The sequence below is a fragment of the Schistocerca piceifrons genome, chromosome 7 (genome assembly GCF_021461385.2).
Source record: "Schistocerca piceifrons isolate TAMUIC-IGC-003096 chromosome 7, iqSchPice1.1, whole genome shotgun sequence".
Lineage (NCBI taxonomy): Eukaryota > Metazoa > Arthropoda > Insecta > Orthoptera > Acrididae > Schistocerca > Schistocerca piceifrons.
In genome coordinates this window covers 323,716,997-323,744,061 of record NC_060144.1, presented here as the reverse complement: position 1 = coordinate 323,744,061, position 27,065 = coordinate 323,716,997, and positions in this window count along the sequence as shown.

The following is a 27,065-nucleotide window of genomic DNA, read 5'->3' as shown; positions in this document are numbered from 1 at the left end:
AGTTACATCATTACCTGTTTGCTGTCTCGTTCATATCTGTTGTTTACACCATTTCTAAATATATATTGTTTTTTAAACCAAATTAGATTTCGCAAGTTTTGTTTCAAGCCTGAGAATTCCCTTTGTTTCTGAATGCCTTAGTCCTGGCGTATACCGCATGAGATGTGTGATGAAAGTACTTGTTTCCATGTAAACCTCATTAGAATGGTTGTAACGGATCGTGCAGCCACGTCTCGATCCCTGAGTCAACAGATGGGGACGTTTTCAAGACAACAACCATCTGCACGAACAATTCGACGACGTTGCGGCAGCGTGGACTATCAGCTCGGAGACCACGGCTGCTGTTACCTTTGACGCTGCATCACAGACAGCAGCGCCTTCGATGGTATACTCAACGACGAACCTGGGTGCACGAATGGCAAAACGTCATTTTTTCGGATGAATCCAGTTTCCGTTTACAGCATCATGATGGTCGCATCTGTGTTTGGCGACATCGCGGTAAACTACATTGGAAGCGTGTATTCGTCATACCCATACTGGCGTGTCACCCGGCATGGTGGTATGGGGCGCCATTGGTTACACGTCTCTGTCACCTCTTGTTCGCATTGACGGCACTTTAAACAGTGGACGTTACATTTCAGATGTGTTACGACCCGTGGCTCTACCCTTCATTCGATCCCTGCGAAACCCTACATTTCAGCAGGATATTGCACGACCGCATATTTCAGGTCCTGTACGGGCCTTTCTGGATACAGAAAATGTTCGACTGCTGCCCTGGCCAGAACATTCTCCAGATCTCTCACCAATTGAAAACGTCTGGTCAATGGTGGTAGAGCAACTGGCTCGTCACAATACGCCAGTCACCACTCTTGATGAACTGTGATATCGTGTTGAAGCTGTATGGGCAGCTGTACCTGTACACGCCATCCAAGCTCTGTCTGACTCAATGCCCAGGCGTATCAAGGCCGTTATTACGGCCAGAGGTGATTGTTCTTGGTACTGATTTCTCAGGATCTATGTACCCAAATTGCGTGAAAATGCAATCACATGTCAGTTCTAGTATAATATACAGGGTTATTACAAATGATTGAAGCGATTTCACAGCTCTACAATAACTTTATTATTTGAGATATTTTCACAATGCTTTGCACACACATACAAAAACTCAAAAAGTTTTTTTAGGCATTCACAAATGTTCGATATGTGCCCCTTTAGTGATTCGGCAGACATCAAGCTGATAATCAAGTTCCTCCCACACTCGGCGCAGCATGTCCCCATCAATGAGTTCGAAAGCATCGTTGATGCGAGCTCGCAGTTCTGGCACGTTTCTTGGTAGAGGAGGTTTAAACACTGAATCTTTCACATAACCCCACAGAAAGAAATAGCATGGGGTTAAGTCGGGAGAGCGTAGAGGCCATGACATGAATTGCTGATCATGATCTCCACCATGACCGATCCATCGGTTTTCCAATCTCCTGTTTAAGAAATGCCGAACATCATGATGGAAGTGCGGTGGAACACCATCCTGTTGAAAGATGAAGTCGGCGCTGTCGGTCTCCAGTTGTGGCATGAGCCAATTTTCCAGCATGTCCAGATACACGTGTCCTGTAACGTTTTTTTTCGCAGAAGAAAAAGGGGCCGTAAACTTTAAACCGTGAGATTGCACAAAACACGTTAACTTTTGGTGAATTGCAAATTTGCTGCAGGAATGCATGAGGATTCTCTACCGCCCAGATTCGCACATTGTGTCTATTCACTTCACCATTAAGAAAAAATGTTGCTTCATCACTGAAAACAAGTTTCGCACTGAACGCATCCTCTTCCATGAGCTGTTGCAACCGCGCCGAAAATTCAAAGCGTTTGACTTTGTCATCGGGTGTCAGGGCTTGTAGCAATTGTAAACGTTAAGGCTTCTGCTTTAACCTTTTCCGTAAGATTTTCCAAACCGTCGGCTGTGGTACGTTTAGCTCCCTGCTTGCTTTATTCGTCGACTTCCGCGGGCTACGCGTGAAACTTGCCCGCACTCGTTCAACCGTTTCTTCGCTCACTGCAGGCCGACCCGTTGATTTCCCCTTACAGAGGCATCCAGAAGCTTTAAACTGCGCATACCATCGCCGAATGGAGTTAGCAGTTGGTGGATCTTTACTGAACTTCGTCCTGAAGTGTCGTTGCACTGTTATGACTGACTGATGTGAGTGCATTTCAAGCACGACATACGCTTTCTCGGTTCCTATCGCCATTTTGTCTCAATGCGCTCTCGAGCGCTCTGGCGGCAGAAACCTGTAGTGCGGCTTCAGCCGAACAAAACTTTATGATTTTTTCTACGTATCTGTATTGTGTCGTGACCATATGTCAATGAATGGAGCTACAGTGAATTTATGAAATCGCTTCAATCATTGTTCAATGAATACCCGTTTATCATTTGCATTTCTTCTCGGTGTAGCAATTTTAATGGCCAGTAGTGTACTAATGATAAAAAAAAATGTCGTGTGACTAGGACCTCCCGTCGGGTAGACCGTTCACCGGGTGCAAGTCTTTCGATTTGACGCCACTTCGGCGACTTGCGCGTCGAATAGTAATGATAAAACAACATTAAAAATGAAGAAGGAAAGGGGCGAAAGTAGGCAAAATTTATTAAAGACTTTCATGGAACACAAAGATGATGATATTGACTTATTTTTTCATCTCATGAACACAGTTGTAGGCTTTTACCTCCAGAAGCCAAAAGAAAAAGTAGTAATATCGTTTCTGATTATGAAATAATGGACACACGGTGCAACAGAACATCTGCCAAGTGGTAGCAGCGACCCTTCAACCTCCACACCTCTATCATATAGTCTCAGAATTGCACCACAACGTAAAACCGTATAAAATTTTGTGGACTTACCTCAGCGTCAAATTTAATTTTTCTTCTGCATTTATTGCATTCCTTAGGCACTGCAGTTTTGTGTCTTCTTTTATAATACTTTAATTAAACCTTTATTTAAACGACAATAGCTCCTGAATATATTTTCATCACTTAACAAATATTTTTTTTTATGAAAGCTGCGTAACTGCGTTCTGCTGTTCTGCTTTTATATAGAAGCATTAAAGCTCTCGTATCTTCCTGGAATGTCGCAATAAAATGTCATCATCTCCTTCTTCCAATAACAGCGCAATAACCACGGTGGAACTATCAGACATCTCGCCTCGTGAAGTTCCTACAAGTGGCTCCATTGCTTGTCTGTCGCTGCGGTTCCACAACACACCGACTGCAGGTCGCAGCGTTGCCGGTTGCCATCTGCAGTTGTGGTAGGTCACTGTCACCTTTTCGGGATCGCGCCTTTAAGAACACAACATGGATGTGGATGACAGTGAGAGATTCGTTTAATAATCGAGTTAACATCCACAACGTTTATTGTAGTATGTTCCGTAAGAAATTATAAATAACCACAATTGATTTCCGTGCCATGTTCCGACAAATACTCCGTTCTAACTACATTCATCGTAATCCTGCTGCACAACTAAATCCTAGTATAAGAGTATTAAATATAAGTGTGAGCCACAGAGCACGTCAAAGTAGTGTGGCCAACAACTTTCAACATTGTCCTAGTTTTACTCATTGTTGTCTTTAAAATTCTGCCAACATGCAGTTGCTCTTTAACAACTCTCAGAATTCTGAAATGCTAAGAGGCTGTAAATGAGTAAACGAATTTTATTAACAACAAGTTCATAAGCTAAATAAAAACGAACTTCTAATAATACTGTTGTGTAACTAAAGCAATCGACAAGTGCAGCACACTCACATTTTCATACAGTCAAAACTTTTAGACGTACATAAATGAGGTATTCACCATCTATAGTCATGAGACAGTGTTTAAATGATATCTCTTGCAGCTGAAAAAAATTCGACAAAACATGTATTTTATTGCTGTACATGTCTTTTCCCTCGCCCCTCATTTACGTTTACAGCCAGCGTCATTGAAGCACAAGATGCCAGTAGTTCATAGAATCTGCAGAACAACCAAACGTTATACATGGACGCACTCTTAAATTCTTCACACAGTATCCTGTCTGCTATCTGAACTTCATCCTTTTTCTATTATTCTGTCTTCAATTTTGTGCCACTTTTAATAAACCTATATCCTTAAAACATTCAGCCTTTCCTTCTTTGCTTAGTACTAACTTCACACTGGAGTTCATAGTATTTACACAGATGCTTCTCTTATCTCAAATGGTCTCTGGTTTTCCAACAGGTGGCCTGAAGCATATTTCTACAGACTTGTTTTCACATCTCTCCAGTCGTGCTTTGATACTTTGCACTTACTGCGAATCTCATTTGCTGGGCATCTGTATTCCCTTTTGTCAGTTTCATTTGCTGCAATTTCTGTTTGCTTCTTTTCTTTGTCAGTTATAAACTAGCTGGTAATAATAATAATAATTATTATTATTATTGTTATTATTGGTAGTATTAGCTTAATTCATCTGTTGATCCTTTTTTACAAGCATGTAGGACATGTCAAAGCCTTTACAGTTTAGACGAATTTTAAATAAACTAATTTATATACACATACATTTACAGACTTCTAGTTGGAGACAATCATTAGATTTACTGCTGGTATACAATACTTTTTTTTAAATTTTTTTAAATAATAAATTTCCACAATATTCACTCATACCTCACTATCAATCACTGCATACATTATACACACATTGTTTCATAACACTTCACTCACTACAAACACACATGCACTGGTGATCTCTGGGCCATTTACTGTACCGCAACTTCCCATTTGCTATCCTGAAAAACTGAATTAGCATCCCTCTATAATCAGTGAGATGTTGAGCTCAGAAAGAGGAAGAGGTGTTGGTATTGTGCTATACCTAGCTTGGGGGTAAGAATTTCTAGAAAAGGAAAAAATAAGGAAAAAAACATAGTATGAAGATGTTATGTGGAATTTTGGATGTTTTATACTAATTATTATTATTTATTTGTATAACATTTTTTGCCAAACCCTTACTCTGTTTTATATAAGTAATCGTTCAGTGTATAAATGCATTGCATAACAGCTACTTTTTAGTTGCCTTTTTAAATAAGCATATTTTTGCATTTTCTTTTATCTCTTTTGGTAACTTATTGAACAGTTTTATTCCTTTGTAGAAAATGCAGTTTTGAGTTTCATGTTTATTTTTTCTTGGCAAATGTAAGTTGGGCCTAGCTCTGGTTCCATGCTCATCGACAGAACTGCTTCTGCAGTAATTACCAACGTTATTTTTTATGTGTGCAACTGACTGGCAAATGTATTCACATGGAGCAGTTAAAATCCCCAGTGTTTTGAACAGATCTTTACAATGAGCTCAACTACCATTTTTGGTTATGATTATTATGACTCTTTTCTGGAGTTTGAAAACTGTGCTCATATTTTGTGAATTTGACCGCAAAAAAGAATGCCATAGCTAAGAATTGAGTGTACATATGAATAGTATGTAACTGAAAGACACTGCATGTTACACACTGATGACAGAATACTAAGGTCATAACATGCTGATCACATTCTGTTTGCAAGTATCTTCGTGTGTTCACACCACTTCAACTGAGAATCAATATTTATTGCTAGAAATTTCGCATTTCTTACACAGTCTATAGAGGTGTCATTTACATTTAATTTAACATTGTCATTGTCCGTCTTAGAAACAGAAATTCGTGGCATTCGTTTACTTAATGTTCATTGCTTTTTTATTGGTTATTGACCAATTGTAAACTTCCTTGAGAGCTTCATTTGCTTTCTCTGTAAGGAGTTCTCCTGTTTTCGCAGTGACTATAATATTGCTGTCATCAGTGAAGATAATTTTTTCGCCATGAGTAACATTACAGGGAAAGTCATTGATGTATATCAGGAATAGCATTCGTCGCCTATATTAATGTATTTTGGTTCTGATAAGTGTTTTACTAAATGTTTAGATCTATTTGAAGTATGTGTCATCTCTACTCTTTGTACCCTATCTGCTAGGTATGATCAAAACGAGTCACTAGCTACCCCTCTTATTCTTAATGCTTCTAAATTATTTAATATAATCTTGTAATCAACTGTATCAAAGGCCTTAGAAAGCTCCAAAAATATGCCTGTGGCACACCCATCTTTATCAAAAGCATAAAGTACAACCTTTGTGAATTCTACTATACCTGACCCTGTATTTTTGCCACTTCGGTAACCAAACTGTGATTCCCTTAAAAAATCGTATTTATTCAGGTAATTCATTAATCTGTCTTTCATGATTGCTTCTATTGTTTTTCAGAGTGGTGACAGCAGGGAACTGGACCGGTAATTTTCTACATCTTCTGCATTACCTTTCTTAAGCAAAGGTACAACTCTTGCCTGTTTTAACTGCACTGGAAATGTCACTGATGTGAAGGATTCATTTATAATATTTGTTAAGGGGCCTTGTATAATATCTATGCACTGTTTCAGTACACACATTGATACTTCAGCTAAGGCTACAGACTTTTATTGCCGGGCGAAGTGGCCATGCAGTTAAAGGCGCAGCAGTCTGGAACCGCAAGGCCGCTACGGTCGCAGATTCGAATCCTGCCTCGGGCATGGATGTTTGTGATGTCCTTAGGTTAGTTAGGTTTAACTAGTTCTAAGTTCTAGGGGACTAATGACCTCAGCAGTTGAGTCCCATAGTGCTCAGAGCCATTTTTTTGAACAGACTTTTATTTTTTAGTTTTTGAACAGTTTTATTGAGATCATTCTCTGTGGTTGGAAGTAACATCATATTATTTAGTGCAACATTATTTACAGGTGTTATACTTGTTTTGGGGAATTTTTCTATAACTTCTCTGCAATAGTTGAAAAATGCTCATTAACTTAGTTTGCTATGTGTTGTGCATCATTTATTACCTTATCCCCTTCCCTTAACAGTATGGTATTCTGCGTTTCTTTGTCTCTACCCATTTTCTTTTTTATAACATCTGAGACAACTTTGCCTTTCTCTGCATTGTATATTATTTTGTCATTAATGGAATTTTTTGCAGCAATCAGCACATTCCTATAAATCAATTTGCATCTATGATAGAAATTTAAGAATTCTGGATGATTGTGTCTCTTTTTCAGTGAACTTATGTATTTAAGTGTTTGGGAGGACATCTTAATACCTGCCGTTATCTGTCTGTTTTTGTGAGATGTTAATACAGACATGCATATTTTTGGAAATGCCGTTTCAAAGATTAATTTAAATAATATGGAGAATTTAGAGGATTTCATATTGACATTGGTTTCCTTATACACTTTATCCCAGCTTTGTTTTGCTATCTTCTTTGAAAAACTTTTATTTTGATTTCTGATAGGTGTCATTTGTAGGCTTGTAGTTCAGGGAATGATTCGATACCTGATTTTACTCTTGTTATTTGACAGAGATGGTCTGATAGTTGGAGATCTTTAACAGCTACATCACATTTTTCCCTGTCCATATTTGTGCCACATGGTCAATTACTGATGCAGTCATTGCAGTAACCCTTGTTGCACTATTGACCAATAGGGAGATGCCAAAATGTTGAATGATATTTATGAATGTGCTGCTGGATTCATTTATAATATTAGTGTTGATGTTAACGGCCCCACATAGAATTATATTGGCCTTTGTACTTGAGACTTTATCTAACACTTTTATTAATTTACTGAAAAAAGTGTCTATAATACCACTGAGAGATCTATACACATACAAAATGATTAATTTCTTGGTGATATCGAGCCCTGTTAATTCAATAGCTGATATTTCTACGTGTTTGTCTTCACTTGCTGTACTGAAGTCATGTCTTGATTTGAACTTCGTTCGTTCTCTGATATAAATGTATGATATGATGTTCCACCCCTTGAAGCAGTTCTGCAGTAGTAATTTTACCTTTCATATGATAATAACACTATCTACTGAATTTCTGTGTCTCTACAACAGTGCTCAGTAACACAAACTACTGCACAGTTCAAAGATTAGAGATCAACTTCTAATAGTTGTATTTTAGTTTTTATTGACTGCATGTTTTTATGCAGGATTGTTAAGTCTGTGAAATGCCCCTCGTTGCTCTGCAGCTAGCTTACTCTGTAACAGTATCCCAGTTTCTTAAATACTGTACATGGCATGTCATCAAAGAAACGAGGACAGATTTAAATTTCGAAGCCAGTTTTTATTGTTTACCTTATGTCGGCTAAAATTCAAATCACAAGTAACAATGGTAACACAAACTTTCTGAAAATATTAGTTTTCGTCTGTCCACGACATGTTCACAACACATCTCTTCTTTACTCCCAAACAATAATACTTACACACAGAATGTGCATGAAAACAAAGAGATTCGAAGGTACTACACAACCACACCAAAAAAACTATGTTATAGTAAAACAGCATGCAAAAATTTATACATGGGCAGCTACCTGCTATGTTTCACTACCCTACTTACTTTTATATTGGTCTATTTCAATTAGAACACTGTTAATGTCAGGGGAAAGAAACATTGCGTAATTACTACAGAATAACACTGAAGTGAAAAAAGAAAAGAGAATTCCACACAATATCTGTCACACAAATGAAAAATAACGCATTTAATTGGTTCAAAATTGTTCAAATGGCTCTGAGCACTATAGGACTTAACTTCTGAGATCATCAGTCCCCTATAACGTAAAACTACTTAAACCTAACTAACCTAAAGACAGCACACACATCCATACCTGAGGCAGGATTCGAACCTGCTACCATAGCGGTCATGCGGTTCCAGAGTGTAGAGCTTAGAAACGCTCGGCCACACCAGCCGGCCGCATTTAATTCTTAGGAAAATTTAAATGTATCACACTTTCCTACTAATATTTGAAATTTTGTAGCTAGCGAAGTTCTTCTGTTATGCTTCAACATATTAAAAATACAAAATACATACATTTATGTGTTCAATAAAAATGTGTATTTAACAAAATATGTCAAAAGTGATATACCGAGTGTACTGACATCCCATCAGGATGTTTCTGTCTACTGCATAAAACCAAGAGGTTGGTTTCCCCACATCACTGGCACTGTGTTTGTTGCTTGCTCTCCCTGAACTCTTGTCTCGTACATCTTCCAGCACTGCAAGAAAATGTAATACTATTAGCAAATACAAACACTGCCATTGGTATCTGACCAAAATATCATTCAAATATCACAAATTAATATAAGCCCCTCTTGACCAAGCCTGATATTTCTTAAACAATTAGTACAATATATTCACTTTATACTATACACTAAACATTTAATATATCGGAACCCCACAACCAAACAAATGCAGTGTACATCCATCCTAAAGGAATGCAATAAGTAAATCCTGACTATAAAACAGTCTAAGACTAGCAAATCCTCCTTCAAAGTAAGTTAACTCCTACTTTTACCTTCCCTAATTTACAATGAACAGCAAAATAAATATGTCAGAGCTGATAGTCTCACAAAAATAGTAATAAAATCTATGATTCTGTAGTACTGTATAAAGAGACAATGTTGTGTTACCAAAAATTCAGAAAAATTCTTGACTGATTTACTTCAAATATTTGCATGATGCTCTAATAAACATTCAGGTGGACATAAACAAACTTCTGATGTACTGATGTTATTTGTTCACAGTTAATTTTAGCTTTCTAGGCCATTCTTAAGTCATTTTGTCGTTCTGCAATAGAAAACTATGCCTTGCGGGTTTACATTACAGTGTCACTAAATTTGTGTTTTCTACTTGTGTTAATTCACAAATACTGCATTTTTAGTTTGACATTCATGAAATGTCCTTCGTAAATGTCAAGCTGTTCCGATTCTGAAATACAGAAAATCGAAGAGAGTGTCGAAGCAATAGTAGGTGCAACGCTGCAGACATTAATTCTGGTATTAGAAACTGCAATTTCTGTGATAACAAACGCAGAGATATCAGCATTAAAGATATGGAAGATTGTTATGTACTCTGCAACACTGCCACTGAAATTCGCAACAAAATGAATTCATTGTGTCAACAGGACAAGTAGTGTACCACTAAAAATTCTAACATATGAAATATTGAGTAAAGAAGAAAGTAGAAACCGTTGAAGATACAGGAGAGATAACACCCTTTTGGTCTTATAAAGTGTCATGAAGGAGTACTGCCGAAGGATATGTTTGATGCCCTAGTGGATAAGATGTTTGAATTTTTATTTAACTTCAGGTTATGATACATTGATAATTCTTTTCAAGCTGCCAAGAAGAACAGTGCACTTGCCTCTAGGAACGCATGAATATTGCTCAAGAATGTATCTGTCGAAAATAAACTGATGGTTCATCTGCTTATTGTCATTGCACTATCATCTAATGTTGTTAAACTATACCAGGTGTGGGTACTGGAAGAAAAATATTGAAATTTTGAGTCGTCATTGTGCCAAATGTACAATCCACTTGCGGAATATTGATAGATGTGGTTCGACATTTTGGATTAGTTTTTAAAAGTTGAAACGTCCCCTTAGAAAAATTAATGAATTACTGTGCTGTTAAACCTCTTACATTATTTGATTTTCAAACAGCTGAGCAGAACTGAACGTACTCAGACATTTAGCTCTTTACCTATTCTGCTCAACACTAAACTGACACACAATATTTTTAGCGCAACACAATCTGACTTTCAATAATCCCTACAAAGGAATGGCCCTGACTAACATTAACCTATACCTTTCACAAATCACTTACCTCACAAAAATCTTCGTTACTCGAACTACTGCAATACAGCGAGCGCCACTACTGCCAGATAAATAAAAGATTCAAACTACTGAAGGCACTAACTACTGATAGGCATAGTTAGCAAATGAAAGATTTTGATAGAGAACAAACAATGTATTTACCTTAATAGTGTTCAAAAGTCATAACATAGATAGCAGTTCATGACATCCAGTCTTACAAATTTATTGTCTCTGATGGACACACTCTCTGATGGACACACTTCCAGAAAATCCGCTCTCAAAACTCTGCCATCTCTCTCCCCACATCCACCACTGCTGGCGCCTCACCTCCAACTGCGCAACGCTATGGACTGTTAACAGGCAACTGTCCAACACTACAATAGCAAATTCCAACAATGCAAACCAGCCACAGACTGCACACAGCACAGTCAGTGATTCTCATACAGCCTACTTACATAGTCCCCATGCTCCCCACAAAAAATTTTACAAATTCTTTTGGGCAGTGGCCAATACAGATTTGAAAAATTTTTTCATAATTACAATAACAAAGGTATCATATGCACACACTTATTCATACACTGTTGGTCAAAAGCAAAGATTTTCTCACAGTCCATAAAGACAGTCCTGGTCATTCATCTCAGTATTAATTACAATTTTATGCACATAGTCTGAGCAGTAAAAGAAAATGTTCATGGAAGTAGTGGATTTCCATGCAGTCTTAAAGAAGTAGTGTTGGCCTTCCAATGGAAAGACGTTGCTGACTCTTGACATGCAGACAGGTAATGGGCCACAACAGAGCAAACCTACAGCAGAGTCAGTCGAAGTTTTGAAGAATATTGGTAGGTAGGTCATCACAGAGCTGACCCACTGTAGTCCTGGTAGAGATTACGGTATTGGTGGGCCACCAGAGGTGCAGACCCACTGCAGTCCTAATAGAAATAATGGTATTAGTGGGCCATCAAAGGTGCAGACCCACTGTAGTCCTTGTAGAGGTGGCCAGCAGCCATCTGTTGCGACTGTGTAGGTGCACAATCACCTTCGAAGAGTCTTGCAGGCAATATAGCAAGTCCATAAACCACCACTTGTGCACTCACAAAGTTTTTAAAATTGTCCTTAGAACCAGCAATGCTGTTAATCAGTCCCTTGCTGAATTATTAACACACATCCAAACACTAACAGTCCTCTTTTTTTTTTTCACATAATGTACATATACTATGACCTACAGAAACGTGTGCAGTGAAATGTAACTTAATTTGATGAACTGATGTCAATTAGAATTTCATAACATGTGAATATAATCACAAACGTACAGAAAACATCATTAAAGAACATAACAATACAGATAACATTTGTAGTAATACGGGCATTACAAAAGAATAGAAATAAACATATACATCAGTGTTACAGGAATTATGACATAAGTAAATAAATAAAATAATGAGTATAGTTTCTGAAACATTAATTTCACACATGAGAATTGAAACAATATAGAATAAATAATGTCTAAACATCTTTACAAAGTAAATAACATATTATAAATGCAAATTATATTTGAGGATAACAGTATTCCTCATCATAGTGAAAGTTGCTGAGTATTAGAAAAATTCTACAGCATATGTCTTATCAGATAAACACATAAAGACAGGAAAAACACAAATACACAAGGTACACAGACACATAGTGGAATAACACAAAGGACAGGTCAGGGTTTGTTTTCAGTGTGACATTTGGTACTGCAGTCCAACCCAAAACTTCATTTTATAGATGTTACCTCTTATTTCACATTTTTTCACTACCTTGTCAATGCATTTCTTCCAATTGATCACAACTCATTCTCTTATATAGCCTACCCCCTCTTAAGCTAACTTAAATCTACTGAGCTCAGATGCTAAACTAAGGGACAAGGCAATGCAGCAGCACAAAACAACTAACACAAACAGCAATGACAAAAAATGCAAATTGGCAAAGCAAGCAGCGATATACCTCAATTAGCAAAGGAACTGCAACATTACAAGTAATATAAGGCAATGTGCAGCAAACAAGAAAAATAAATCAGTAGTAAAACTGGCTTAACAGAGTAATACAAAGTGAAATTCAGTAGCACTATGCCTGGCAAACAGCAGCAGCAAATGCAATAACATATACCTAAACATGACAAACACACAAGCAGAAAAAATAGTACACTAAAGACAACAATGCAGATAAGGGAAATGTCTGTTCACATCTTAGTGTCTATGTCATTAAAGTAGTGCACCACAACTTATTCCACAAAAAATTACCAAGTACTTGAAAAGAGAATTATGTATGCAGTTACTGTTATTAGTCCCTTCTTATTGTTATTTCCTTTCCAAGTGCTCCTTTTTCGAAGAATGTGGATCATAAAATTATTATTTAATAGATCTGTTGACAGAAAGTGTTCACATTAGCAAATGCATTTAACTTTATTTTATAAAACTAATGCTGCAACACAGCTGGAAACCAGATATCAAATGAAATAAGCAACTATGTAAAGCAAAGAATAAAAATATCATTCAGTAGTCATGTGGCATTTCATAAGTTAGTAGAAATTCTCTCAACTCTCGAAGAAAGACACTTGTCATAATCACGTGTGCAGATGTAAAAATATTTCCCATCAATTCATATGCATTTCAATAAGTAGCACAACGTACGAGTAATCATATGTTTCCAAGTAATGAGCGTGTCGTACTTGTAATGCTTTCTACAAAGGAATGTCAATAGTGAGGTTAATGACCTCTGTTTTCTCCACCTAATGGCTGTTTCTCCAGGCAGCTGGCACAGCTGGACGCCCACAATGCATTATGTCAAAGTCACTTAGCTTTCTTACCGAAATATTTACGACAGCAGTTTCCACTACAGTGACAGTCTCATATAAAAAAATTTCACAGGTCGAGAATTTGCGTTACAAATGAGTAGAAAAAAAATCCTATAAATATACCAGTGGCCAAAAAATTTCGCCGGCATTGTGATACATTCACGCATATACACACATTTCATAACTCTTAAAGTACGATTCACATCCTTTTCCACAAACCAGAGTCCTTAACTTCTATTCATAATTCATATACATATAAACATGTAATCACATTCCTCATATACGGCATCATCAGCTATTGATCATAAACATACCTCAACAGCATAATACACATTGTCGTCATAATAATAACATCATAAAACCTCAGTCAAATCTCAAAAACGTCGTAGCTTTCCACAATAATTTCAAAACCTTCAATCAAATCATCTACCTCAAATATACTTCAAAAACCATGATCCCATACGAAACACATCATTCAAAGCTCTCACAGTATCACAATGGTTCCAAAAAAATATGAACAGTTGACACAGTACAGACAAAATACAATTTCATAAGTGTGAAATAATTGCGTAAACATCTGTCACTGATGTAGTAAAAATAATGTTTGTTTCTGTCTTAAATAATCAGAGAGATGTGTAATTCTGTGTTAGAGAAATATGGTACCGATGTGTAAATTTGTATAAGCAAATACCATATTAGCTAGGGCTCCTTTTGCTTGCCAAACACGTGGTACACAAAGTAAGCGTGTATCCCCCTGAGGATTAATGTAATTATAACCTCAGGTGTTAGAGATTACAGCAATAGAATGAAATGTATTACGGAAAACTTTCTTTGTAATTCAAAAATCTTTAAAAATAAATGTTTTAAGTACAAAATTAATCACTCAAATACGTGTACTGCTGCCCTAAATTGTGCATCTTGTTGTAACATAATCTCTGTCACTACTTAAGGGTAAAAAATGTGCCAAGTCTCGTAATTATCGTCGTCTGTAAGCAAAGTTTGGTGGAAGTCAATGTACTTACCTCGCAACAAACAAAAGCTAAATGCTATTCGTATAGATATCTTAGTTATTACGTACAGTATTGTGATCAAGAAAGTACTACACTGTAAAGTATTGTTGTGCTACAAAAAAGGCTGCCTCATTGTAGCTATACCACAAAAGTTACTACTAAAATATATTTTACTTTCCAGAAGAATTCAGAAAAACTGTGCAGATATAAAACAGAGACAGCACAAAAGCAACAGTGTAAATTGTGTCACACATTAGTAGCATCGTGATATAATCATGTAGCTGTCAAAGAAACCAAATACTAAGTCATCTTTAATCTCACAGAAAGTACTTCGTATAAAGAATGTCTGTTCAAGTAAACCAAAATGTTGCATTACAATGTCATTAGCAGTACTTGTATATGTTCCAAGTATGTAAGCCTTATAGTCGTTACATAATCATGCAACCAAAAAAGAAGAATGTACACACAACAACAATGTGTTGTCTGTTCACTATAAAAATGCATTCGTAATTACTGTCTAAATAAGTAGCCTAGGTTCTTGACTGGATAGTTAACTTAAAAACATTGTTGCATGTTAACACTTTCTAAGTGTGACAAAGCGTACTAGTAACATGAAGCGAAAAATATTATGGCAGAGACTAACCTAAAAAGGAGATTATCTCTCAAGAAACGGTTTTACATGTGAAATGTGGTGCAATCCTTTACCCTTTCTAGTGCACAGAGTTCCAACTTCAAAGTAATTATCATGTTGTATACGTCGGTATGGAATGCTAAAATTTTTCTCAAGGTTAGCGTCTATCTTATTTTTCGCTGAGCCAGCTGGCGCACGTGGCTGCCTGCGGTGCGAGTCGTTGTCTGTCTCTTTGTTGGCGCGTGTCGTTATTGGGATTAGGAGACCTAACTTCTACAAATCCACCTTGTCGAGAGGGCCCTGCCCTGTTTGAATCCCGCCAGTTCTGATGAAATTCGGGTCTGTCGTTATGATTATATCAGCTGTCATCATGTCGGTAGTTTACATAGTTTCTTGTTTGTCGGTCATATGGTGGAGAATTTCTCCTGGAATCATAACTGCGCGGTGGACCATTGCATCTGAAGTTATTCTGTCTCCCTTGATAATGATTATTTTGGTTCCCATATTGTCTGTTTCTCTGATTCTCTCTGTGATAGTCATTGCCGCGGAGATGTGATATTTCCCTGTAATTATTACTACTCTGTCAATGGTTGTCATATGCGTGGTGTCTGTTTTGGTCACGATTTACATTGTAAGAATAGCCTTGTCGTGTCCAGTTATTGTTTCTGTTATCGGGGAATTGTGACAGATGTGACCTGTAATTGTTGTGTTCCTGCTTTCGTGTCCCACGATTGCCAGTGTCAATTTCCAATTCTTGTAAGAGTCCCTGAAAAGCTTCAATGTCGTCTTTGCAACGTCCTGCCAAAATAATATGTCGTAAATGTTCAGGATATATGATTAAGCAAATGGGGATGAGTTCTGAGGGGCTGTATAGGTTTGACAGGTACTGATCCTTGTGTAACATGTCTTCAAAATATTTCACAATACCGGAAAATTCAGATTGTTCGAAATGTTTAGTCATTATGATGCTATGTTTTACTCGGTCTTGTGTAGCTTGAGACCAATATGCTGAGAGGAAGGCATGATAAAATTCTCCTTCACTGTGACAATCGTGAATGACCGATCGCATTCTTACAGCTGATTCATTCTCTAAATAGCCACACATAAATTCTAATCTGTGCTCTAATGACCAGTTGGGAGGAAAACAATGAGAGAATTGATGAAGCCACGCTTGCGGATGAATGTCGTTGCCAGAATTCTTAAATGTTTTGAATTTATGTGTAGTAATAAACAGCTTATAGTCAAAATCATCATGTCGGCGAGTCGTATGTCGGTCATTCTTACGTCGTTTCGGCGGTTCCATCTCAAAATTCGGTGTACCTAGCCAATTTGTTTCATAATTTTCTAAGTGCCCTGTGTTATTATTTTGTGGCTGTTCCGTATTTCTATGTCCCTCATCCCGTATTGGAGCGCGAGAGTCCTCTGAAATACGTAATTCTTGTATTACCTGTGTCAACTGATCTCGTACTTCCCGGATTTCTCTTTGGTGTTGCGTATTAATTTGATTCTGATTTTGTTTGAATTTCCTAATTTGTTCGTACTCTTCTGTATCATTAAAGACTACCGGTCTTGTGTCATTCACATTATCATCTACCTTCGTAGATAAATTGTTTAGCTGATCCGAAAGTTCGTCTACTTTCTCTGATAATGAGCTAATTTCCTCCATGTGTCTTTGTGAACCAATTTTCAGAGTATCTACTGTGTACTTTAAGTTTTCCTGAGTTTTTGCAAGTAGCATAACCGAATTGGTAGATGCAACTGAGTCAATTTTAGCCCGCAAGGTCTCGTGATTTTCATGAACAATAGTTTTCAGTTCTTTTATGGCTGCTTCGTGAGTCTGTAATGCATTTTCATGCCGCGAAAAAATAGGTTGTAAATGCTCACAAATTTGTGTTTTTACGTCATTACAGAATTTTTGACATTTCGCTTCGATGTTATGTAACTCGGTAGTTAAATCTTCACGTGTTTGTTCAAGCGTTGTGTCTAACTTTCGAAGATTTTGTTCCACTGTGTCTAACTTTTGAAGCTTTTGCTGTGTTTGTCTCTGACTTTGTTCCATTTCGTCTAACTTTTCAAGCTTTTGATCCATTTGTTGTATTGTCATAACAATGCACTGGTGTCTGAAACATGTTCCTCAGTGGTTTTCGGCATTTGCACATGCAACATCCACATTTTGAGAAGCAGAAAATGTGTCTTGACTTATTTGAGAAAACGGTGAGGAACCAACACCTGAATCTACAGTATTTGCGAGATTGTGTCCTGTCATTTCGGATTCCTGAGGTAAGCTGTTGCCGACTGATCGATCGATAATGCTTCCCTGTTCACTACCCATTTCCGTATGCACAGTTACCAAATTACTACTTTGAACATTAGTTAATTCATTACGTCTTCACTGTCATTTCTTAGTTTACTTTGGAGCCTAGTATTACGTTTTTCACACGCCATTATTGTCACGATATTTCACACGATAACACAGAAAAGCACAATTTGAAGAGCAAAATAAGAAAACACATTAACATAGCACTGGAAATAATACCTCGTTAATTGCAAGCGCAGCTGCGAAATACTTGGTGCAAATCTACATGCATGCCACAACTGTTTTACTGTACAACAATGAAAATCTACAACTACAAAGGAAATTCTCTCTATAATTACGCGCTAGCAATAAACAATAGCTACACTAATTACAGAAACTACAAGAAAAATCAGAAGATTCTAGTGAGGTATCCTCGGCTAAGGGTCGACATGTGAAACGTCCCCTTAGAAAAATTAAAGAATTACTGTGCTGATAAACCTCTTACATTATTTGATTTTCAAACAGCTGAGCAGAACTGAACGTACTCAGACGTTTAGCTCTTTACCTATTCTCATCAACACTAAACTGACACACAATATTTTTAGCACAACGCAATCTGACTTTCAATAATCCATACGAAAGAATGGCCCTGACTAACATTAACCTATACCTTTCACAAATCAGTTACCTCACAAAAATCTTCGTTACTCGAACAACTGCAATACAGCGAGCGCCACTACTGCAGCTAAATAAAAGATTCAAACTACTGAAGGCACTAACTACTGATAGGCATAGTTAGCAAATGAAAGATTTTGATAGAGAACAATGTATTTACCTTAATGGTGTTCAAAAGTCATAATACATATAGCAGTTCATGACATCCAGTCTTACAAATTTACTGTCTCTGATGGACACACGTCCAGAACATCCGCTCTCAAAACTCCGCCATCTCTCTCCCCACATCCACCACTGCTGACGGCTCACCTCCAACTGCGCAACGCTATGCGTTGTTAACAGCCAACCTCCAACACTACAACAGCAAATTCCAACAATGCAAACCAGCCACAGACTGCACAGGGCACAGTCAGTGATTCTCATATAGAGCGTTGCGTGGCGTTACCAACATGAAAACCCAAACAGCCTACTTACAAAGTAAAGGTATACATCAAAGTTCGCGCTTCAGTTGTTTCAGCAAATACTGAAAGATTATGTAGCTACAAACATGTGTTAACATGTGTTCTTCAACAGCAGGCATTCCTTCAATTTCGGCCACGCACTGCACAGTTCTAAGACAGTTACACGACAATTTTCGTACATCTTCAAAGAAAGAAATGTCTCAAAATAATTTGTAATTTCAGTTCAAACCTTCTAATTTTATCACTGCTATAGCTCATCTTACAGCTCGATTTACGTATACGGGTATTTTCTATCGCCTTTACATTTTATCGATATTATCAGGTTATTCTTGTGATAACATTCAAGACATTTTATGTTTTAAAATTTAGACTCTGCGGGTATAGGTCTTCTTCATTTTCGTAAATTAAATAATGAATTCTCATTGGGGACATCTGCCTTCACATCCCCCTCCCACCCCCCTTGCGATTTCCACTCGATAATACACAGTTTGCACAAGAATCAAGTGGGAACAATAACAATGGAATACCAAGTGATCGGGTAAAAGAGAGTGTATGGCAGTAAATTATACTTTCGTCCCCACTGCTCAGTCTAGACATCGAACAAACGACGACGGAAAAAAGAAAGTGTCGAGAATGGGACGAAAGTTTAGGGCGAAAATACATCAATGACAAGATTCCCAAATGACATTGCAATCCGCAGTAAAAATGAAAAAGAAGTACGGAAAGTGCTGAATGGAACGAACGGTCTAATGAGTAACGGCAAGCAGAAACGAAATTAGCGATAAACTTAATATCAAAATTGGTGACCACGAAGGAGACAAAGCTAAGGAATTCTGCTATCTTGGAAGCAAAACAGTAGATGACGGACGAAGCAAGGAGGACGTAAAAGGCAAAGGCGGAGAGGCCATTCGTGACCGAGAAAAGTCTCCTAGTATGCTGACGAAGAAATTTTAGAGAATGTACGTTTGGGACACAACATTGTATGGCAGTGAATCATGGTCTGTGAGAAAACCGGAAAAGAAGAGAATGGAAGCGTTTGCGATGTGTTGCTGAAAGTCTGATGGATTAATAAGGTACGGAATGAGGAGGTTCTCCTCAGAATTGGTGAGAAAAAAGGGATATCCCTCCTATGTGGTTGTACGTATTGTATGGATATCGGCAGTATGTCGAAGAGGCACACATACCACTTCAACTAGGCAGAGTCTATTACTCGTACGGAGCTCGTGTAGATAGCCAATATCTAATGATCTAGCTTCTGAGACGTTATGGGGAACGGCTTTTATTGATTTTCATTCTTCTGTCTGGGTGGACAGACAGTGGCTTCAAATCTGTTTCTGTTTAGCCATTCAGATTTTTCGTATGACGCAGTGGAAGCCAAAGAAAGACGGATAAGGAATTTATTAATTAAACCTGTTTATGCTAATGTGAAGACAATGACGGCGTTTGGTTAGGTGTTATGCTGCAGAAGATTTTGATATTGGAGCTGGTACGATTCTACTGGATGTGTTCTGTCTGCAGGTCAACTTCCAGCTCCGAATACACTATTGAAACGGAATGAAACTGTTTCAAGGAAGTGGACTTCGGATATAGGCGGAGAGTATTTGACTGGTATAGTGCGGAGAAGGATGTACATGTGAGGAACCGCTCGTTAAGAAACGGGTTAAGTGCTGCTTGTGAGCGACGTAATCAGTTGTCTCGTTGGTGTATCCGTATGGCGGCCGCGACCAACTTTGGAGGGATGACGCTCTACAGGTTTAATGTAGTGGCGCAGACTTAAGATTGCGATGTTGTTTCAAGAGATGATTGGTTCTGTACTGGGAGAAATTTCCTGTCTGGTAGAGATTCATCATACCTTCAGATCACTATGTATGACAGCCTTCGTGAACAATACAAGTTGATAATTCACTTACTGCGTCGTGCGTAAGAGGTGTACTACATCGCTGAAACGATTTTTTAACTATTTGGTAAGGTGTGCCTATACGTGTAATTATTTTGTCGTGTTTCTGGTTGCTATTCAGAGCGCCGTCCAGCGCAGTAGACTGAGCATCGCAGAGTGAGAAGTGGTGTTTGCGCTGCGCATTAATACCTCATGTCAATCTCTAATACACTCCTGGAAATGGAAAAAAGAACACATTGACACCGGTGTGTCAGACCCACCATACTTGCTCCGGACACTGCGAGAGGGCTGTACAAGCAATGATCACACGCACGGCACAGCGGACACACCAGGAACCGCGGTGTTGGCCGTCGAATGGCGCTAGCTGCGCAGCATTTGTGCACCGCCACCGTCAGTGTCAGCCAGTTTGCCGTGGCATACGGAGCTCCATCGCAGTCTTTAACACTGGTAGCATGCCGCGACAGCGTGGACGTGAACCGTATGTGCAGTTGACGGACTTTGAGCGAGGGCGTATAGTGGGCATGCGGGACGCCGGGTGGACGTACCGCCGAATTGCTCAACACGTGGGGCGTGAGGTCTCCACAGTACATCGATGTTGTCGCCAGTGGTCGGCGGAAGGTGCACGTGCCCGTCGACCTGGGACCGGACCGCAGCGACGCACGGATGCACGCCAAGACCGTAGGATCCTACGCAGTGCCGTAGGGGACCGCACCGCCACTTCCCAGCAAATTAGGGACACTGTTGCTCCTGGGGTATCGGCGAGGACCATTCGCAACCGTCTCCATGAAGCTGGGCTACGGTCCCGCACACCGTTAGGCCGCTTCCGCTCACGCCCCAACATCGTGCAGCCCGCCTCCAGTGGTGTCGCGACAGGCGTGAATGGAGGGACGAATGGAGACGTGTCGTCTTCAGCGATGAGAGTCGCTTCTGCCTTGGTGCCAATGATGGTCGTATGCGTGTTTGGCGCCGTGCAGGTGAGCGCCACAATCAGGACTCCATACGACCGAGGCACACAGGGCCAACACCCGGCATCATGGTGTGGGTAGCGATCTCCTACACTGGCCGTACACCACTGGTGATCGTCGAAGGGACACTGAATAGTGCACGGTACATCCAAACCGTCATCGAACCCATCGTTCTACCATTCCTAGACCGGCAAGGGAACTTGCTGTTCCAACAGGACAATGCACGTCCGCATGTATCCCGTGCCACCCAACGTGCTCTAGAAGGTGTAAGTCAACTACCCTGGCCAGCAAGATCTCCGGATCTGTCCCCCATTGAGCATGTTTGGGACTGGATGAAGCGTCGTCTCACGCGGTCTGCACGTCCAGCACGAACGCTGGTCCAACTGAGGCGCCAGGTGGAAATGGCATGGCAAGCCGTTCCACAGGATTACATCCAGCATCTCTACGATCGTCTCCATGGGAGAATAGCAGCCTGCATTGCTGCGAAAGGTGGATATACACTGTACTAGTGCCGACATTGTGCATGCTCTGTTGCCTGTGTCTATGTGCCTGTGGTTCTGTCAGTGTGATCATGTGATGTATCTGACCCCAGGAATGTGTCAATAAAGTTTCCCCTTCCTGGGACAATGAATTCACGGTGTTCTTATTTCAATTTCCAGGAGTGTATATGAGAAAGTATACCGTGACCATCGAATAAGTAGCTGTCGTTGTGATCAATTTTGGATTCCCTTTTTTTCTCCATTAAGTCAAGATGGTAATGAAAACAGGTTTTAGCACTTATAGTTCGTCCACAGGCATATCTAAGAGATAAGATCAATACACGTCGAGTCAGAAGGAAACGTACGCTCTTCAAGGGGTGGTAGCATTGGACATTCTGAACGAAAAAAACTTCATATGGACACATCACATATTCCGACTACTTTCCGGCATAGAACATATTTAATGTACATTGTTACTTATTTTCTGTCTAATTCACACTGTGTCATCGTTTACAGTGTACTACAGTAGTGTAGAACAAGCTAAGACGAATTCTTTCACATAGGATAGTTGCAGTCTATCAAAAGTCGGGAAACTTCTTCCATTCGGATTATAAAAAGAACGTAAACTACATCGCCTGCGCGTCGCCCGAGATTTATTGTATTCTCACACTCTCTTCAAGCAAACTCTTAGTCCTAGGGAAACAGATGAATTAGACGTTTCTGGTAGAAAATTTAACGTTGTTTAATTTTTTTGGTACAGTGATACATTTTCGCTGGTGGGCACGGTTTTAGAATTGTTCAAGAAAAACGTATGAAAGTGCTACTAAATGTATTCTATCTTGGAAAGTATTCGAAATAGGGCATATATCGATATGAAATTTTCTATTCAAAGTCACCAATACCGTCAGCCTTAAATGGATGTATCCTTCCTTTTTACTAACCCTGTATAAGAATTTAAATAGTCAAAGACAACGATATATCAATCTTCAGATACGGATTCTTTTGTAATAGAACATATATTCCTTGCTGTTCAGCTGGTTTGTGGAGTCAATTTGTGAAGGAATGTTCACCTATGCTGCACATTCGCTAATACAACGAGATAGGTACTGAAACACTCTTCTAAACGAGAAGTTTAAAGTAATCAAGTTGTATAAAATGGGAGGGAGTGTTGGGGGGGGGGGGGGGGGGGAGTTACAGTGAACACGTTAGTACAATTTTTTAAGCGTACAGATAACGGTGAATGCTGTGTGGTGTACAGCAATTTGTTTTCCACAAATCATCGGTAAAATCAAATCAGTGGCTGGAAACTTCACATTGTTCTTCATTACGACAATACTATCAAGAAGTGTAATCCTTGTAAACCCACGTTTTGAGGTACTAACGTTAAAGTGGAACAACTGTTTCCACAAAATGTTGAATTGAATCAAAAACTTACAAACTGTAACTGCCAATACTTCGAGAAATATTAAAACGATTTGTATCAAAATGTTTCCCCGTTTATTCTTCTTTAATATAAAACTCCAAAATCGGGCTGTTGCAGTGCACTTTTCCAGAGACCAGCTAATGAACTTTTCCATTCAATTTTACTACTGCCGACTTCATCGATTCATTATATTTCATGTCGATTTTCAATATTGCCACGAGATATGTATCACATCCCTAAACACAGGACGGGGTAGGACAAGGAAGGCATGTAAGGGCGAGCTCACAATAGCAACTTTCTTTGTCGTTTGAATGGTTACATTTATTTAACCACCACATAATAGCAAGAGTAATTACGATAACCACAAATTATTATGAACGGCGTACAGCAATAATCGGCGTTAACAAATGATTTTATCTCAACAAGCCACAAAACACAGTGGCAGAATAAATATAAAACAATAACATTTTTAAAAGAAATGTAGTTTCTTCATAAAAAAGAAGCTGCTCAAAGGACAACAGCAAAGATATCTTTAAGACAAATTAAGAAAAGGTTACTTAAGGGCTTCCAAAGATTTTTGGAAACATTAACTTTTTCTTAAAATAATAAAACACGCTCTTAACACAGCATAAAATCTACAGAAAATTAAATCAAGTACCAAAACAGCAAAAAGGATTAAGGTTGTCTATACGTGAGGCAAGTACAATCCTAATTCAGGATCAAACCATTAATTACGGTTAAATGATTTGGAAATATTTGTATAAGATAATAATCAAGACAGTACGTTGTGCTTAAGGAAGTTTAGAAAAAACTTTAGTACCCATAATTCACAACACAGGGAATACAAACATATTCCAAAGGTGATGTACAGCTTAAAGTAAAATTTTAAATAATGTTTTGTAGCTCAGAACGATAAATAGTACAACCTCCGCTTAAATTACAGTTAATTAGAGGGCAACGCACGTGAATTAGCGTGCTAAGGCATCGCAGACGCACCTCAGAGGCAGACGATAAACACCAAGGCGGTGCGGGACAACAACAACCTCCGCAGCTGCAAGTCGCTGAAAAACCAGCTGCAACGCTCAAAAGGCTAAGTAGGGATGTTAACAAACACCACGTAGGTGAAAAATAGGCCAAAAAAACAAGTTAAGCAAACATTAATAGTCACGTTTTTGAGAAATGGTCAGCATAAGGCCTCTTAATATGTCAACAAATTTCAAAACTTTCCTATTAACCAAATTTACAAAATATTAATAACGTGTAATAGTGGCGAAGGTAAAGTCTCTTAAACCACTTAGCTGAATACAATTTGATACAGGAAAACTTAATAAATGCCCAGAGAATCAGATCTGAAAGTAATTTAGCCAAACCATATGACAAGGAACCTTGCACGAACGAAACAGTTATGTAAGGAAGGTGACAAGCTTTCCTCTACGAGGTGGTACTTAATAATTAGATCTTACAAGCATTGCTTCTTTCCGTGGTGTTTAGACATGGAAATCTACAACACAATTTTAACACGTATGTTAAATATAGGAAATTTCTGTTATGGCCAACAGAATATAAAATGAAAGACTAAATGCAAAATCCTTTAAAACACTTAAGGTCGCAATTTAGCTAGTAAAATTTTTACCACGGCTTATTCCCAAAACACTTTCCCGTAATACTACAGCACAAGAAATCTGATGGCCATATCAATAGGGAAATCTGACATTAGGGTTAACCACTGAATTTAGTCTTTCACACTGCGTATAGACAACACAAATGTACTATAATCAAGCTCTGTGGTACACAGAAATCCTCAATACAGCCACAGTTACATGTACAGACAAATATTCAACTGATCAGAAACATAAATAACATGACGCAACAGATAATTACGCTCGAAAAAATATTTCATTAAGTCATCAAACGCAGGCAACAGAGGCAGGTACTTCAGTATGAAAAATACTGCTCATAAAACCACGATGTGGCAGATATTTGATAATCCCCGAAATATCCAGTATGGCTCCCAGTACCCGGTCCTGCACAGCATGGAATATCAAAGTCAAACAAATCAGCGGGCGCAGGCAGAAGAACGCCGTACTCAGCTCAGTGTATTGACTCTGGCTTCACCAGTTACATAAGTCTCGGCATGTAACGCCCCACTGACCCACCATGTCTGGAACTGAGCCCATAATGCCATCTAACCCGCTGTCACTCGTTGCCTCGTTTTTACTGCCCCACCAACATCGTCCAAGGCGCACTGTAGCTCTCGCTCTGCCAGAGATAGTCAGCGACAACCTACAATCGATGGCTCTGACAATAGTAGCGTCAGTGAATAATGCCTAAAATCAAGGCACACGAAATCGATTGTGAGCCTCCATGGTTCAACGTAATGAAAACCCGCGAAAGGCTTCTGAACTGCATCTTTCATCTTCTAATCGAATAGAATCGGATCTTTTCTTTCCATTATGACCATTATCTTCCAACAGTCCACTTCATGCCTATGTAATCATAAACAAAACTGTGGGATTTGACTGAAGCCACATACAGTCTCCTGTCATCGATCCATTTAGTTCCTATAAGCAGTGGACGATGACGATTGTCCGCCACTCGCACTGGTGAGATCTCAGAAATCGATTGCTTCTGAATAACCGTGGATTCACAGTCATATAACGTAAGGACATTCCAAGTGAAGATAAAAAATGTATGTCACATAACGTAGAACCCATAGAGACCTAGTTTCTGAAGTTGAAATACATTCTCACGTAAAATTAACTACTTCACGAAACAAAAATTAACGTCGACGACAATATGAGTGAGTCAGAAGTAGAACCACTCTGTTCATACGATTGCCTAATACCTAAGCGCAACAAGTTGCAGCGATATGAAATAGAATTTGTGGTGTCACCGCCAGACACCACACTTGCTAGGTGGTAGCCTTTAAATCGGCCGCGGTCCGGTAGTATACGTCGGACCTGCGTGTCGCCACTATCAGTGATAGCAGACCGAGCGCCGCCACACGGCAGGTCTAGAGGGACAACCTAGCACTCGCCCCAGTTGTACAGCCGACTTTGCTAGCGATGGTTCACTGACAAATTACGCTCTCATTTGCCGAGACGATAGTTAGCATAGCCTTCAGCTACGTCATTTGCTACGACCTAGCAAGGCGCCATTATCATTTGCTATTTATCTTGTGATGCATGTACCGTCAGACCGATGTTCACCAATTATGGATTAAAGTTAAGTATTCCAGAAATCACGTACTATTTTTGCTACTATAAGACCTTGACCTGTTCCAGACCTCACGCCAGCCTGCGTGAGCTAAACGCGTGCCTTTCGGCTATCCGTCATTGTGGATTGGCTGTCTTGCCAGTCCACAACAGAATTACCATACAGACTCAGTCACAGGTAAAGGAGGTGAGACTCTTGTAATATCTCTTATATATTCCGAAACCATCGTGAACAGGAATTTTAAATTTTTAATGTATTATTAAGGGTACATTGTATGTCAAATTCATTGAAATTTGACATTTTCTGTTTTCTACTCCTTAATGTACTTTGGACATCCTGAACATTTTAGTAGATAATACACTAAAATCAGACAATTGTGAGACCTACCAATAATATTTTGATTGTTGAAAAGTGACTGTCAAATTTCGCAGCTAAGCGTATATTGCAACAATAGAGCAGTTATGTCTTGGGAACTACACAGCCTAGAAGGC